General features: G+C 42.7%; 1 protein-coding gene across 1 annotated transcript in view; it reads right to left on the reverse strand.

Annotated features, from left to right (window-relative positions):
- The window catches only part of LOC120902839, a 32209-nt gene that overhangs the window by 12347 nt on the left and 1437 nt on the right, over window positions 1–18425 (reverse strand). The gene's annotated exons all lie outside the window — the stretch shown is intronic.

Raw genomic sequence — 18425 nt, forward strand, 5'->3', positions numbered from 1 at the left:
GTCAAACCGGAAACTTTTCACTTTCAAGTTCGCTAAACGTGCACGCCAGCGGATACAAACACACACCGGCGTTGGCCTTCGGCCTTGGCACGGGCCCACTCCATTTGTAGCCCATACACGCTGAACGAGAAAACAGTGTCTAATCGTCTTTACGTTTTGCCATCGAGCGGGTTTCTTCTTTCTTCCGACGGGGGGGAACATGAAGATTTAGAGCAAGTGCTCTCTAGATGCGCCCCATCTTTGCAGTAACGTTAATTGCCCCTCTTAAGGCCTGGAGAGGGCCTTCTCTTTTTCCTCCCGCTTGGTTCGGTCTATGACCACCTGGGAAAAACAGGATCGTTTGGCTCGGTGACAAAGGTCCACGGCGTCGGTGGACCGTTTATTTGCGTTTGCGCTCATTATCGATCGAAGCGAGCAGCAGCTGAAGCAACAGCACGTTGGCGTACTGTGAAAGGGACAGTTTTCAATTTGAAAGTGAAATGCAACCGGCCGACAACCGGCGCGTTATCCTCGCGCATCGGAATTGTAACATACACTTTTTCTTCCACAACAGGACAGCAACAGGACAGGGCCCCTCGACAGTTTCACCCGAGCACGATAACCCGGGCAAGATTGTCACCCGCGAAAGACAACGCTAGATCGCGGCTGACAACGCGGCACTGGCAGATATGATTTCGGTTTTCTCTTACCACCTTGCCGTTGCTGTTGGTGGTGGAGGAAAATTCCGGAAAATCATGTAGTTACTTTTACTCCCTCTAATCGAGCTGTGATCAGTTAATTGGACAGTTTTAAAGGTAGTTTAATTGACAATTCAATTAGCGCGTTTATACAGTGACAGCGTGCGCTTGTTGACTTGGCACCAAGCTTTGCCCGGTACAATTTGTTTTTGAGAGAGAAGAAAACAATCATAGTAAAACGGTGAGCCGAGAGCTGTGGGGTGAGAGTTTTCCTTCCCATCATTAGCAAGATCTCGCAAGACGCAAGCTCGCACCCGTAATGGCTCACTTTGTTTGAATGCTTCTGCTGAAGCGCTTTAATTACATTTAAATCACCCGATCGGACATTGTCTGATAGTATTTTTCCTTCTGGCGGGTTGTGTCCCCCTTTCCGTTCCAAACAATCCCCTGATTACACAACTTTCTATCATGATCAATGCAATAACGATAAAAAAACAACTTCGATCGTTTGGACGTTTCGGGTGTTGTAAATAAGTTATTAATTAGCTATCGTTTTTCTCCTCCAGTTGATATTGCGCAGCTCCGGGACAAGATATAAATCATCTCAAGCACGATTAAGACACACAGACAACACACAATCTGCTCGGGGCGAGCTTGATCTGCATTTTTGATCGCTTCGAATAGATTCGTCCAATAAATAAGGCTTTCGTTTGAGCGCCAAGAGCATGCTGTCGCCTGTGGCTTTGGGAAAACGGCTTAAAAATTGTGTTGGAAATAAAAATAAATGCCACAGGCAAAAAGAAAAAGTCAGCGCCAACACGGAGACACCCTTTTATTGAACGCTAAATGGGGTGGGCACACGTAAGCTAGAAGAAAAACTTTCTTACGCCTCACACCTCGCGCACCGAAAGGAAACACATTGTTGGTGCTTTTCTTAAAGTGTTAGCGTTTTTTTCATTTCGTGTTGATCGTTTGCTTCCTCTAGCCCCCCTAAAATCGCATTGCTTTTGATTGATTTTAATGTTCGTTTTCCTGTTCCCGCGGGACAGCGGCCGGTGTAAAAACGGGGAAAAGCTTCAAGCATTAGCCCGAAGCTTAGAAGCCGAGAAAGTAGTCAAAATCTACCGGTGGCGAGGGAGCTTGCGCGATTCCGACGCTTGGAACGCTTGCTAGGGGGATCATTTTTCTTCTACCGGTCGTTAACTTTGAGCCCCAACGGAACGGTACTTTTTTTTGGCAGTTTGGTGGTTTTGACAGAACGATTTGAAATTCCAAAACAGAAGAGACACGCAATGGTGCAATTTTGTTTAGTACAGTTTGCTTCATAAATGGACCTACGAATACTTTTGCTTATTAAAATAAAAGCTCTTATCGGTAAAATATATGAGCCGTGGCACGTTAATTTAATCATTAACCACCCACGAAAAGTGTTAATTAAGCTGAAGTATGGATCATTAAAGAGAAAATGCAAAAGCAAAATAAAAAACGCATTTGCCCCTACAATAAGTGATAAAATCAATTAATTGTACCAAAAAAAAAATCGAAGAAGAAACCACACAATCATACTTGCTGCTTAACTACCCTTAAACTGGGACCATTAAAAGGCACTACATAAAGAGGGATGGTAGTTAAGGAAAACAAAACAAATGAAAATATAGGAACAAAAAGGTGGCCCGGTGCCAAACTTTGCAAACTCGCATCTCTTCTTTACGCCGCACGAGGAAGCGCTTTTGCTGACGATCGTTAACATACCACCCAACAGGGGTGATGGTGAGCATTATGTGTTTTTTTCATGGCACGCTGTGATGCGTTTGGATGGAATGCGCAAGCATACGCAGCGAAGGTAGGAAGCGGCGTGTGCCGCGGTATGCACAAAAATAGAAACAAAAATTGAAAACAATCTTTCCACTCCCCCCAGTAGGAAAATTCGGTAGCGAACACACACACACGTGCACATAGAGATTTTTGGAGAACTTTTTTGGGGTCGTTCGGTCGGTACGGGCGTGTATATTGAGGTTAATTGAAGCTGTGGCGCAAACCTATCTAAAAGCGCATGTGAGTCGCGCACCAGCCCTTGCGCACTGACACACACACTCACACATACATGTACTACAGTGTGAGAGGGCTCGGAAGGCTACTGCGCGGGTTTTGTGGCCCCCTTTTTTTCGTGCGTGCGTTTGCAATCGTGGGAATAGAGCCCAATGAACTTTTGCCGCGAGAGTGTGTGTGCGTAAGCGCTTAGTTCGAATGTTTTTTTTCTTTTCTTTTTTTAGGGGGATGTTCGAAGTTACCCGCGGAAGTGAATGGTCGTTGGAATGTGTCTATTACTTGCCTCGCTCCCCGTCCCATTCACACGGTACCGGTATATCGCCAAACGATCATTCATTTTTTAGGCTCCAGCCACGTATAGCGCCCAGCGTGGAGTTTTATGCGCGTATTGCGTCTATGCCAAAATGATTCGACACGTGGATGCTTTACGATGCCGCCGTGTACGAGATGGCCAATTGGGCACGCGCCGGTACGTGTTCTGTCGGTTTCGGGGGGAGAAATGTGTACGATCATTCATTAGGAGCTTTCATCGTTACTCCATCTCGTCCCGTCGTGTCGCGTTGATTCAAGGATGAAAATTAAACATGTTGTTTCAAATTAGGTTCGATTGAACATTGATTGAAGGTGATTGCAGGTGTTGCAATTAAAGTTACACTTGGCCCAAAGATGCATCATAGTGTGAAGAATTGATTGAAAAGGTCAAATTAGTATTTCAGATTATTGTTCTATTTCATTTAACAGCCGAAATTAAACAGAATATTGGAGCATTTTTAAACACATTTCCTTATTTATATTTTTTTTCTTCAACTTGTAAATTTGTGTACTACATTTAAAAAACTGTTATTGTGTTATTTTTACAACCATCTCGTTTTGATCTTGTATGAGTTAAAATCTACTTCATTGGTGATTGTATTAAAGTCATCTAATTGATCTTTAGAGCTCATTTGAATGCATAAAATAGTGACAAAACTCTCAATAAGACTATGTGTCAAAAGAGCTTTTCTCACTTTTGGGAGCTTTCCACAAATCATTTATTAAACCTGAAATGTCTTTAAAATGCAAACATGACTCTTTAAACTGTCCCATTCCACTACTTCAAACACCTTATTACTTCATCATAACACCCCCTCGTTTGCACTGCACCACTGCCAGCAATTATGACGCAAATGTGACCAAATCTTTGTTTGTTCTTCTATTCCTGGGAGATTTGGCGCGGTTTGCACACGGGACAAGATTGCGCGAGCAATGCCACAATTGCGCCCTAGCCTGTGTGTCTATGTGTATGTGGCTATGTTTATTTATTTACTTACTCGCCACCGTCCACCAGCTAAAAAAGCGGTACACCCGACTGTTTCCCCCTTAAACACTTGAAGCAATTAAACGACTCTATTGTTTGTGCGAGAACAGCTGCTTTTTAATCTTTGTGGCTGCACTTTTGCGCCAGCTCCCTCTGGTGTGTGTGTGTGTGTTTTTGTTTGTTCTCTCGGGTGGGTGAGTGTGTCAATATAAAAGCGGGGATGAAATTAAAGCATTTTTTTTTTCATTTCAACACCTTCCCATTTCGACCCATGGTTAGTTAGGGTTGAACATTGGGCCGTGTATTTTGTAGCTTTAATGTTTTACATAATGCTCTGCAGGCTGTCGAAGCTTGTGCAAAACACTGGAGAAGCTTAAACATTTATATTAGCGTTGTTTTATTAGTAAGTGCAAAAACCACAAGAAGATATTGAAGATATTCAAAGAAGCCAATAGTTAAAAAAGCAAAATCTCTTTGCTCTTAAAAACGGATTAAGCAACACTACACAAAAACAAACGGGTTTGTTGTTGATGAAGAAACCCAAAAAGAAATCATAATTTTTCCCTTCTTATTTTCCAATCAACCACGACCGAAGCAAATCTCCGACGACGTTCGTCTAATATTTGACCATCGTTCAAGGCTGACCTCGGCTGACGATAGGCACGTTTACGCCCGGTCAGCGGTTTTTTCTCTGTACTTTGTCGCATTGGCTTTCTCGTTTTCGTTGCTTTATTTTCGTGCCTGTCTGCTTGCATAGCGCTTACCTCACCACATCGGACCTTACTAACCCACTGAAACTGTTTCCAGTGGGTTCGGCGACGACCAACAAAAGTGCAACCGGTGGTGGTTTTTCTGTTGTTTTTCCGTGCCTTCACACTGCGATGCGATTTAGCGGCAAACAAAGCTCGAGCAGAAAGATTAAGAGCGTGCACAAGATGTCACAAGGATGACGGCGGCGTCCATTGCATAATGGTAAGCCAAGGGGGGGAGGTAAAAGTGCACATTGCATTACAATTCATGGTCGAGGTCGTGAGATAGTTGAATAGTTTAAATGGAATGGAAGTTTATGAATTATTGAACTATTTGATGTATGCTATGCGCTAGTAAGATCGATGATCACGGATGATCGTACTAACTTATTGCACTATTAATAGCACGTCAATGCAATTGCTATAAAATAAAATGGTCATCAAGTATGCACATTAAGAATTTATGCGAAAGATAGAAACGTTTCATAGAATTGAATTAGTTTTGCAATTTTTGTTAAACTTATTTCCAACAATGGGGACTTTAACGATATCAGCCAGCTTTTTTATATGGAGTTGGACAATTGGCGGCTAAAATCATACACTCCATACAAAACCACACACAAAATTAGCCTCAGATTTTCAGAGTAGATTATTTCATCCTGATATAATACGTAAACAAACGCCGATTCGTGTAAACAAGCTGCAATATGTAAACAAGGCGCGATCAAACTCAAGCTCAAGAAAGGATTGAGTTTTTTTTTTTGCTGAGGATAATTATTTTCCCAAGAAAGGTTGAAAATTATTTTGATGGATTTGTTTTAAGTTAAATAAAAGTACTATGAATCATTTTAAACAGAAAAAAGAAAATAAAACAATTTAAAAATGCATCTTTGTTTGTACACAATTGAATTGGTTTTATTTATTGAAAATTGGCTGAAGAAAGAAAAGGTTTGAATAGTACATAGTCCTGTCAAAATGTTAGCTAAAACAATTATAAAAATAATGAAACAACTAATATCGTGTTCAATATTAGATAACACATGTTTACGTTGCATTCATACTATAATTTTCCCTTTCATTCGCCATTATGCATTTGGTGGACGTCTGGTGGCTAAAACATAATAACCACCCCGAAGATGACATGTTAATAACACCATGAAACCTTTAATCGCATTTAACACAGTCCACAATTCGGACGGAGCACGGAAAGCACATTAGATGAGGCTATAGTAAAGCAAAAGCATCCTCCAAAGCGGATGATAAAGCGCTTCACTTTTCATCCGATTATCCACCGCCGATTCGTTACGTGACGGATCGGAACTTTGGACGGGGGCTTTGCTGGCCACGTAACCCGCAAACCCGCCTGGTTTTGGGTGGGTGCAATTAATAGAATTCCATCGCATCGCAGCCCGCGTTTCAACCGAAGCAGCAGCGCCGCGCTATAATAAATTTCATCCAAATTCGTTCGTTGCGCAATACGCGCTGGAAGGAACGCGCAACAACCTGCAGGTGAGAAACCAGCGATAGGCAGTGGAAACAGAGGAAACGCTAAAGATGAGTTTTCTATTGCTTTTGGGTGGTATAAATTCCACCAGCTTTTGCTGTTTTCTCCATTCTCTCCACATCCATTTCGTTCGTTATCTGCCACACACGCGCACATTGTCTCCACCCGGTGCTTTACGATAACCGATTATGGCATGGGCTTTTTTCTCTATCTCTTTCTTCAAAGCCAGCTCAACAACAATCGGAATTGAAATCAAACCCATACCCTGCAATGCATTAGTAGGGTGTGCTCTTCTCCCTTGTTTTGCTGCTGCCTCAATCACCTCACATGCCATGCGGCTGACGGCACGCTGATTAGATTGGATGCGATTGTCACTTTCCCTTTCCCGGCAGCATGACCTATTCCAATCGTGGTGGGCATCGTGGCGCTGCAGTGCAGCGCTAATGTCCACGGTTCATGCACGGGTGCTGCTGGATAACGAGACGGGCGTAGCGAAGACGTTGATGCGCTGCCGCTGCCGCTGATTCGGGACACTTAAGACGTCACCCGAGCAACACACAGCTCCGGCGGCAGGTCGATGACACACACGTACGGGTTTTAGGACCGATTTGTTTCACACATTTAGATCGCCAACACGTGGCAACACGTTCGGAGTGTCGGTTCCGCCTAGCGTACAGTTTGAACCGCGCAGAAGTAGCAATAAAACAATTACCGGTGTGTTGAAAGTGACATGAAATTGCCGCAGCGAAGCTCCCCACTGCAAGATATGCTCAGCAAAATGTAAGAGAAACTATTCAGTGAATTTCCTGACATCCTGATCGTGTGTCAATCAAACCGAGAGAGAGAGCCTAATTGATTCGATTTTCGTGAGGGTCTTAAATTTGGATCTCAATGCTAGATTTGGAAACAGCTGCATGAAAGCTGTTCGAGACCGTTTAGCATTCGTTGCTAGATCCGGAAAATCCGTTACGCAATTTACATTTTGTACAGCTAACTAACTTGTAGGTTGCGAGAAAAGCTGCCTCATTCTAATGCACTATCAATGCAAAAGTGGGCACCAACGGGAAAGATGATTAGCTGCATCGAGGTGAAGAGAGAAAGAAAAATAAGCACGAACAAATTCACCTGGCAATGTTATCTCATTTTCAAACCAACTTTAACCTGCACCATACCTAAACTCACATCCCCCATTGACCGGACCGGGTTGGACAAACAGTGCCATATCGGGATGGTATTAGCGACCGGAGGAATGCACTTTTGCAACCTCCTCTACATGGTTTGTGATCACTCAAGAGTCACGTAAATAAAACGAGGGCACACACTCTCCACAAAAAGCGGAACATGGCTATTCCATTTCAAATCGCACGTTTTTTTGATGTGTTGTTATCTGCTATCGGAAGGTAAATACAATCCACAGGTCCCTCCATCTTTGACCACTTCAAACGATGGAAGGTAAGCTTTGTTGGAAATAGAACAGAAATAGCAATAGGTATGATTTAACCGTGTTTGTATAATTGTTTCGATCGTTTATGGTGTAGATTTGATTTCTTCCAACGAAATAACTGTAAATTAAATCAAATAGTGACCCATTTTTAAGCATTTCGGAATTTTCCATACTATCTGGATCTTTTAACAGACTTTCTCGACTCTCAGAGGAGTAATGTGGTTAGATGTCATAGCACAGAAGAGCTATATATTCATGAAATTATTTAAGCCATAACATGAATATAATAAACAAGCTTTGAGCACATTGTCGTTCACTAATTTTGATAATGTCGGTTTGAACGTATAAAGCTTCTTGTCATGCTTGCTGAAACAGTTAGCAGATTTTCTCGAATCTCTGATGGACACACCCTCTAGATATGGCATGAAAAGGCTTGAAAGTTCTAAACTATGGCACTGAAACTCAATAAACAGTACTAAGATACTAAGTGAAATGCTATAAAAATCATTTTTCGATGCCATAAAAAACGTTGAAAACAGTTTTAGCTCTTTATTAAGAAAAAAATTAATATTATTTTTACAAAATACATAACAATTTCAGTACATCATCAATTTTAAAGACAATAGTGTTTTTGAAATTAGTAAATATGATATCATGATGCAGAGACGCACATTATCTTATCACGCAGTGGGTTGCAATGCGGCTGGACCCCTTTCGTTGACAATCGATACCTCTCCCTCTCCTTCTACGGGAAGCTGAGTCACTAGACGCCCAGTGATTCACGCACTTTAAATTCCAAATTTGGTTGAACATAAAAGACCACTAATAAATGATGCCAAAATTCATTATCGAGTTGAACGAGTTTCATATACCTGCCGCCGCGGTACACCTCTTTTTTATGGCAAACATGTTTTATGTTCCAACTAAATTGCCTTTCCAATTTTGGCACCAAGCCTTATCGCCCCAAAGGGTTCCCCTCGATGGAGACACTCGAGCTCCTCCGGTCCTACTTGGTGCACAACAACAACCTGCGGACGGTAGATGACATCAGTGGCAGCAACAATTTCTCCTCCGGACGCACCTAAACGTACCTCCGGCCCGGTGTTAATGAAACAAAAATGCTGTTTGCGCCGCGATATGGGCAGCCGCGAGAGACACTTGATTCAGTCGAGCTCCCTCGAGCCCAACAACGAGCGTGGAGGGCTGATAAGATAAAGCGAGCGTTGGTGAAATACCGGTCAAGCAGCAGCGGCACGGTAAAATGGACCGTTTTTCTAAACCGCACTGCGGGAGTGCATTTCAGAAGAAAACATTGCAAAAAGTAAAGAGTTTTTTTTTTTGTAAAGAAAAATAGATTTTGCTCAATTTGGAATTTATGTATATAGGAGTAGTCGTTCCACTGTCGTTATTGCCATTTCTCATAGCTAATTGATCAGCATGATTTTTATTGATCTACTACTGTGTTGTTTTGTTTTGCGGAATTTGCACCTATTGATCGATTACTCAAATGAAGATAGCGAATACGTTGTTGGTGTCAACCAAAAACGACTGTAGCTGCGTTTTCTAATGTATTTTCTACAAGCACTTTCAAGACGCCTTTCAAGTTCATCAATCTTTGGGACGTTTCAACTCGACCGGTCCAGCAACTGGTGGTCCGATAAAGGTATGCGCTACAGGGGTTTTTGTTGTGAGCTGTTATCAAAAACGTTGTCTCCAGTTCGTCTTGTCATGTACGATAATTGATAACCAATCACCAGCGCTTGTTCACTCGATATGGTCCAGTGTAGCGTCATAAGCGTTAGTAGGAAAAGAGAAATACTCTGTTTGCTGTATATTTGTTTCTTTTCAGTGAAGGTTTATATTTGGTAATTATTTTGCACTTTTTAATAAGAGTACGATCTTTCTTCTTTGGCATAAGAAGCGCCGTTGGCCAATGCCTGCCTATACCCACTAATGGGCTTGGCTTTCAGTGACTTATTGATCACCATAGCAGGATAGACAGTTCTACGTATGAGGGTACAGTCCCATTCGAGGCTTGAACCCATGACGAGCATGTTGATAAATTGTACGAGTAGACTACTGTACCACGAGACCGGTCCAAGTAGTGAGTGTGTAGTGCTTACAACAATACAACATTTATCCAATGCGTTATATTTTACTTTCATAAGTTCTTTGAGCAAATTGTAGTGATTTGACACATCAACTATCAAATGCAAAGTAAATTCCCTTCTGGTACAATTTTATAAGTATTTTGAAGGTTTTAAATTGCAATATACAGTCAGAATTACAATTATTGAATATTAGATAATTAATTTCTTGGCTAAAACCAAACACTTGACATAGCCGTACCTCTTGTATAGCTAGTCATTATAGCGGCTCCTCCATTGTCCTTCCACACATACGGGGCCAAGTATCATTCTGAGAATCTTCCTCTCGAACGCGGCTAAGAGGGGTTTCCTCATTTTTGGACAATGTCCATATCTCAGCGACGTATGTGGACACTGTCTGTTTCATTCTTATTTTCTGTATGAGTACCGGCACTATATAGGTGCTATATAGTCCCAGCGTCCGTCGCAACAGGTTCTTTGAGGTGAACTGATTTTTCAGACTGTAGAATGATCGGTTAATAGTCAGCCTAGCCCTAAACCTAACACGTCAAGCCAAATTACACGAAAGTTAGTGATATTTTGACTGGAAATTGGGTAATTTAAGTATTTTGCGGCCGTTTTCGATCTCCGCTGATAGTGATCTCGGGGACCTCTAGTATTAAATTTGGAAAAATTCAATATGGCGGACTGCAACTATCAAATGGGTTTGGAAAATACAACCCCGAAGAAATATATGACTCCACTGACAGGCTGAACATTTTGTTTTCCAGTTTAAAATAAAAAAGAGATCAATCACAGTTTTGCTCTGGTCTCTTTTCTATTTTTTTTCTGGCAATGGTTTTAAAACAATTCTTGATAAGCCTCTAATGATGAGCCTTGAACAAAAAACCGAACAATCAAGATTTTGCTGCTAGATTGCTGCTTTATGAATTTCACACACTGTATAACCTTTCCCATAGTAGACAATCCAATTCGTCATACAGACCACCTCAAGCGCGCTCAAACGTTTGCCTAAATTCCAGTACCAAAATAACCTTTACGAACAAAACGCCGATAAAAAAAGTGAAAGACCCACACTATCGGCTTATCAAGCTGCCTGCCCGAGCGCTTTGAACTTTTCGCCACACGTAATTGCACACGAAGCAAACAAGCTTGCAAAATTTATAATACCTCATCCCTATTCGGTCGTACCACGGACCCAAGATACCATCCATTACATACTCCACGAGTTTCCCGTTTTGAACACAAACGCCCCCCTCTCGTTTAGCTTCCCCAGGGTTCTGAGGGTTGGCGCAAATTACGCTTCGACCTGACGATGAAAGCAAAAATGGAAAGCATTTTGGCGTGGTGTGCACCGAGAGGAGGGTTGCTGCGCGAATGCTGGCAAACCACCAGTCATCGCAAATCACACAATACCGTGTATTGATTGCGGCAGAACGGAACCGAAAACAGCTCGATTTATGGGACGCACGAAGGTGACCTTTCTCACTTTCCCCCAGAGGCCGTGCGATGTGCGATGGGGGGCCGCGCACTATCACGTTGTTTTCTTCTCCCAACGATTTTGCTTTTGCAATGGAATTCGTCGCTGTTGAATAATTTCTACCCCGCACCGGTTTGCCCCTGTTGCTTCCCTAGTGTTCAGGCACGATTGCAGCATCTTGTAAATGATCGTTCAGCGTTTCAAAAAAAGAAACGGACGGGAAATGCGAGCTGAATGATCAATTTCCCAAAATTTTGCCCTTTTTGTTGTTGTCCGTCGCATATATGGCGCGCCTCGCGGTATATCGGAGGAGAGGCAATGACACTGCCCCAATATGTTGCTGTTGATGCTGCTGTACCTGGAATGGCATTCCCGATCGATATAAACAAGCGACGAACCCATTATCGGCGGTTGGGACGGAACGAGCGACTTTTACTTTCCTCCGGTCGTCGTTTACCGCTCGTGATCGTATTTCGAACGCTTTCCTTTCGCGCGAAGGTGACGGGGACCGGTTTTTTGGTTTGGGTGCGATGGATCGCTCAAGGGCTTTTGGGCGATATTTCTCTCAGTTCGGTTCCTTCAGCACGATAACTCATCTCCCTGTTTGGCGGCATGATCAATTTGGCAACAAAATGGTCCAGCTAAATGTAAGTCATTTATCAACATTCGAACGAACCGGTTGCATCAGACAGGGTGGTTTGATTTTTTTGCATTTCAACCAAATGTGCTACCATGTTGAGCGTTGCGCGCTGACTTTGTGAGGTAATCTGAGTTTCGAAATAAATATTCATGATTGCACAAAAAGCAAATCGCTATGTTTATGCTTGTAGCGTGTAATTTTGTAGAGCTGCAGATTTAAATCTATTTTAAGATAAGCATTTTTTACTCCAAAGACACGTTTGAAATGCACAATAAGATGCACAAACCTTGAAAGTTACACTTGTGTCCAAATCACTCAAGCACGTTCTTTACGATCATCTGCCCGATCTTTGCACGATTAAATCCATCAAACCGGCTTCGCCCGATGAAATCAAAATCACAGCCATCATCATTTTGCTGCTGCAGCTTCAAGTTGTACTCTACCCTCTTGCTTTTTGCACAAAGTACACCGGAGAAAGTGCCTCAAGAGAACATGGTTCACATGTGTTTGAAGCATGCACACACATACACACTTGTGGTTGGGTTTTTGCTCCCACTGTGATTGAATTTATCTTCCTTTTTTTGTGCTTTGTTACTGTTACTGTTGTCTGACCACTGCAGGCACGCATTTGCATTCCGTGAAGCGCTTCCAACTGATTCAGCAGTAAAGAGTTGCAAAAGCAATAAAAAAAAATCAGTCGAGGGCCAGATAAGCAGCGTTAACCAACAACAGTAACACCATTAACAATTGCATCTTTTGTGAGCTTCCTCGTTTGTTTGATTTTTTTGCTTTACTGACTTGCCCATCAACACCTGCGCTTGTAGGATCGGTCCTATTACCCCTTCATTACCTTCCAAATAGCAATTCCTCGCGCGGGGCAACATGTACGCATCAAGCAATGAAACTCGCACAAGCATTGCAGATTGCAGAAGCAAGCAAAAAAAAGCGAAATTATAATCTGACAGTAAACACGGGGAAGCCCACTGAAGAGTGTTTGTTAGTGGGTCGATAAAATCCGCAACAAGCAAACGGCCGCAGCAGCAGCAAAATCAACATCCTTCAGTTCAGTGAAAACGTACCGACGCTGCGCGGTGAGGTAAGATGCACAATAAACAGCCCCCCGACAATGTTGTTGAACGGCAAAAGAACATATATTGAGCGGGGAGGACTCTCGATCTTTTCGCGCCGAGAGAAAGCGAAATGGTAAGATGAACGAGGGTTTGAGCTTTAAGATCTGTTGTGTGTTTGGCTCAATTTATTTCTTTGCTATTTTATCGTTTTTGGCTTACGTTGCATATTTCCCTTTCCCTTTGTTTTTTCCCACTCCAACCGAACTCCATAAAGTGTGCTGATCTTGTTCCTGCCTTTTGTTTCCCACCCCAGCTCAGCGTGTCAACTTAATTAATGGTATTATAAAGAAAGCTTGATAGACATGTCAACCAAAAGCGCGGTACAATAGAACACACCCTCTGTGGCCAGATTGATGCGCCAAACATTCCGAGTGATCACAAGATACGGAGTGAAATGATACCGTGGGTTTGGGGTAGCAATCTTTCGTCACAATTTTTTAATAGTACATAATGAAACAGATAAACATCTGCTTCCCCGATGGAGACGACGAGCGCGCGTCATTGTTTTGGCTGAGTAGCTTTTCACACCTCCCGGTGGGTGGGAGAAAACGGACGTGTTTTACGGAGGGAACGTAACCGTTAGGAACTCTTCAATCGCTTTGGAGAATGGGCAAAGTAGCAGTTTCTTCGGATCCGGAAGACTTTGACACTTGACAGAGATCGCGATCGGATTCTTTAGCGGATTCAGAGATTCTTTAGCATTAATTAGATCTAATAATGAATTAGAAGTGGGAAATAAGTAACGTTTGAAGATGTATGTTTGGGTGTGACAGTTTTTGTTCTAGGAAGAGTAAAACATGCAGGAACTCGAGCAAACCAGAGAGGCGTACGGACCAACACAAAAGTTTAGCAAGCGATAGCAGGTCACCGAAACAACATTGTACCTAAGGTAACCTACTGTTGCATCAAGGATGGAGATGTGGTTAGTATCCAACCAGAGGTCCTCTCGCGATGGGCTCTGTACTTTGATGAATTACTTTTCGACCAATTTAATCAACAGTTAGAGGCCCCCCCAACTGATATTGTCATGTTATTGACACCTAGCATATAAAAACACAAAAAGCTATCTGTCGGCTGAAAAATAACAAGGCATCCGGAACCGACGGAATCGCTGCTGAACTGATCAATAATAGAAATGCACGAGTAGAAAATGAGATTCATTAAATTGTTACTGAGGAGTGGGACAGCGAATCGATGCCTTGTGATTGGAATTTTGGCATCATCTACCCCATATACAAGAAGGGAGACAGGTTGGACAACTACAAGGGTATTACGGTGTTGAATACCGCCTATACAATATTCTCCCTGATCCTTCAGGATTGACTTGTCCCTCACGTCGAAAAGATAGTTCCGACTATCAGATCCGAAACTCTCCGAGAAACTATCAAAAAAAGATTCCGAAACGGAAAATCAACCACTGATCAGATCTTCACCATGCTGTAGATCTTGGCGAAGATGGCAGAATACAGACACAACACGTTCCGTATCTCTTCATTGTCTTCAAAGCTGCATATAATAGCATAGCCAAGGTAAAACTGTACGACACTATGAGCTCATTTAGAATCCCGGTCAAACTGATAAGGCTAGTTAGAATGACTATGACAAACGTCACTTGCCAGATGAAGGAGGATGGAAAACTCTCAGAGCCTTTTGCTACCACCAAAGGTCTGCGCCAGGAGGAAGGTCTAGCCTGTCTCCTATTTAACTTGACGCTAGAGAGGGCCATTCGGAACTCGAGGGTGGAGACCACGGAAACCATCTTCTGTAAGTCAACCCAGATCCTGCCATACGCCAATGATATAGACATTATTGGTTTGCGGCTCTCCTATGTTGCAGAAGCCTACCAAGGGATGACCTGTCGGTAAAGATCCTCTGATTACGGATAAACGATTTCAAATCATTAAATAATCCAAACCTACGTAAGCGTGACGTACTGATAAGTGAATGCACTTTTGAAGTCGTTTCCGAATTCACTTGTCTTGGGTCAAAGGTCAACAACGACTATTATAGAGTTGCTCGCAAGAATACTGGCAGCCAACCGGTCATTCTACAGCCTGAGAAATCCTGTTAAGTTAACCTCAAAAAACCTGTTGCGACGGACGAAGCTGGGACTATATAGTACCTATATAGTGCCGGTACTCGTATACGCCTCTGAGATATGGACACTGTCCAAATCTGACGAAACCCTCTTAGCCGCGTTCGAGAGGAAAATGCACAAAAGGATTCTTTTTACAATTTCATTTCATTTTACTTGTTTTAAAAACTTATGTTTCATTAAATATTTCTTTTTCTTTTATTTTCTTATTTATTTTATTTTCTTTTATTTTATCTGGAGATAGCCATATTTCCTCTCATAATGACGTATTTTTACACCTGCTCGTCAAGGAGAATCAGTACAGGGCTTTGTAGTAACATGGTTAACCCCTCTAAAGCTTCACTAAACTTATGACGGAACGAAGGAAGTTTTCGAAGGCAGTTTTTACGCATAAATATTTAAAATTATTTGCCACTTTTCCCCGAACCAACAAATAATGTCTCGTTGTCATTGTAAAAGTGACAGTAAGTGCCACATCGGCTCAGAAAAAAAGCTCGTCTTCAAAACCGAATAACCTTTCACACCAAATTACGCACATTTCACTTCGCTCCAACCTGCCAAAGAAAATACTCTCCTTCCGAAGGTGACGATCAGATTTACTTGACATTTTGCCCATTTTGTGGTTGTTGTTTTTTTTTCACCTGCTGCTGCTAGGCATTACAAAACAACAGTTCCCATCCATACACTAAGTGCTGATGCTAGCTAATTCTCACTCCCACCCCAACCCCGAAGTGTCTAGTTATAGTCCTCCGACCGCGACTAAGTGGCAAAGTGGCAACATAATTGTGCACCAAAAGCAGCACCACACCAACAGCTGCGTTTGCAACACACGTTGGCAAGACACACTTTCGAAGGTTTTGAACTGAAGCAACAATGCAACCTTTCGTCTAGTCAGGCGAAAGAAGCTGTACAAGTGTTTCGGCGTAACGCGAAACGACAAAGAATGAGGCGTTAGGCGTTAGGTGGATAGAGCTAACTCTCAGCGGCTTAACCCGGCGCTGATCTGTCTGTCTGTTGGGTTATTGTTTTTTGATTGGTACGTTTCTTTAGTACGGTGTTTGCTAGGGTGCTATTACACCCGGGTACCGATGTGTGCCGATTATAATAATCACTGCAGCAACAAATTCTACTTCAGTTGTTGAGGATTTCTTTTTTTGCATAATTGCCCCATGCGCGTAACGTTCGGCTTATCGTTTATCTAAGGCGTTGGCGTGCCTGGCGAGTATTTATAATAACATTAGTTTCCTGCTGATAGCCTGGGCTGTAGGGGAGGGATTAGGAAACTTCCCCCCGTGGGGTTCCGTTTCCGCCCACCCACCAGTGTATAAATTATTGCCAATTGTTGTGTTCTCTCGCTTTCAGCACCTCGCCTGTGCATAACACGGTTCGTGTATTTGTACTATGTTCACTTCTCTTCAATCAAACATTCAAACAGGGAGGAAGAGGGTAAGAGTATGGTGGTGATTCCATAAATTTCTCACGATGTACTAATGTACGCGTGTGTGTTTGTTTTGTCTTGATCGGATGCACCTTCGTGCGTGCGGTCCGTTACACTCCGGCTTTTTTTGTTTCACTTTCCGAATCACTTTTCCCGCAAGCTTACGGGCACAACACAAGGCAACTCACACACACAGGGGGCTCCCTTTTTGGGGTATTATTTTATAGAAGTATTGCCCGGCTACGGCTCCCACCAGTAAACTACCGTTAAATGATTACTACATCTTGAAGGAGAAGACACGCTGTATGTCTTTTTGTCTTGGTTGGGGTTGGTAGGAAGGTGCTTACAAATTATGAGCGCCATCAGCATAATGGCGGGAAGCAGAAGAATTAGGAAGTGCACTCGTTTATTGCACCCCACAGCAAATGGAAGTGTGCATTTGTTTCGCTGCTTCGTAGATGTAATGGAATGGAACTGACTTTCGCCCGGCCAGTTCGGAAAGCGAAAGGAACGCTTCTACACATATGGGAAAAACCAGGGGATGTTGTAGAGTGATGCATTAATAAAATTCACACTCTTCGCACAAGAAGCAGAAGAAGAGGTACAAGTAGGACTTTTTCCCTCCCCACACACACACACACGATTCACACTTCTAATGAAGGAAGTGGCATCCACGGCTTAGGTCATTACAATATGCATCAAGCTCTGTGCTGTTGTTTTACTTTCGTTGCATTAACCAGACAGGCAGATGAAAAAATGTGAATTAAATGATGAACACTTCAACCGTCGTCTTGGCCCTTCATAATGTCCACATTAGCAAGTGGCGATGCGGAAACCAAATGGTTGTGCCGGAACAGAAGCAAAGTTTATTGTTTTAAAAGGACCACTTTTGCAGCAAAAACAGAAAGCTTTAGTTCTGTTTTTTTCGTACCAAGCGTGTGGAAATAGTATGAGTTTGGATTATTTTGGAGCTTATTTTCTCACATTGATAAAGGGCTAACGCTCCGATAAAAACGGGCTTAGGATCGTAGTTCCAGGAAGCGGCCAAAGTTACGTGCCCTCTTCGCGTTCGTGCTATCGTGCGTTATAGCGTACAGCAAAGCTCTGCTGCGCGCATGGGAAGTGAATTTCTTATAAAGAAATAAACACCTTTTGCCACATGCTGCTGTTGTTTGTTTGCCATGTTGAAGTTTTTAATGCGTTCATACAAAACACAGAGTGCAAATTCATTCATTTAATACTCTCTTCAAGGTAATGTTTTTTTTTTTTGCAAAAGCATGGAAAAAAGAATAAAATCTTCATGTACACTTGGGCTTATAACCAGAACCAAAATTTAATGATCACTTTACAAATTGTGCTCTACAAAAAAGAGTTTCGCTTTAGAAAGAATAAAACACAACACGCTCTAATGAACAAAAAAAAACACGAGCTAACATAAAGAAGAAAAAATGCTCAATCCACTGACGTTACAGAATCAGCTGTCCGGCGGTGTCGGTCGAGACAGACACGCACCGTCACGGGTTGACCGCTGGACCATATGGTCGATTGGTGGTGGTGGTGGTAGAAGCCTGTTAGCATCTGAAGCCGTACTTCCTTCGATACCAAATTTTATACCGGGCGGCTCAGGTGTCGCCGGGGGACCAACGCATTCGCTTCGATCGCTCGCACCACATGGTCCCGTGCGTATGGTGGTGTGGTGTTTTGATCCACTTCACCAACCAACCCAGCCAGCCAGCGATCCGTCACACCGCCGACAGTAAAAAGAAGACACCGTAAAATGCAGTAGAAAGGGCTCACTGTAGCAAAAGGGTCGG

The sequence above is a fragment of the Anopheles arabiensis genome, chromosome 3 (assembly GCF_016920715.1).
Source record: "Anopheles arabiensis isolate DONGOLA chromosome 3, AaraD3, whole genome shotgun sequence".
Taxonomy (NCBI): Eukaryota; Metazoa; Arthropoda; class Insecta; order Diptera; family Culicidae; genus Anopheles; species Anopheles arabiensis.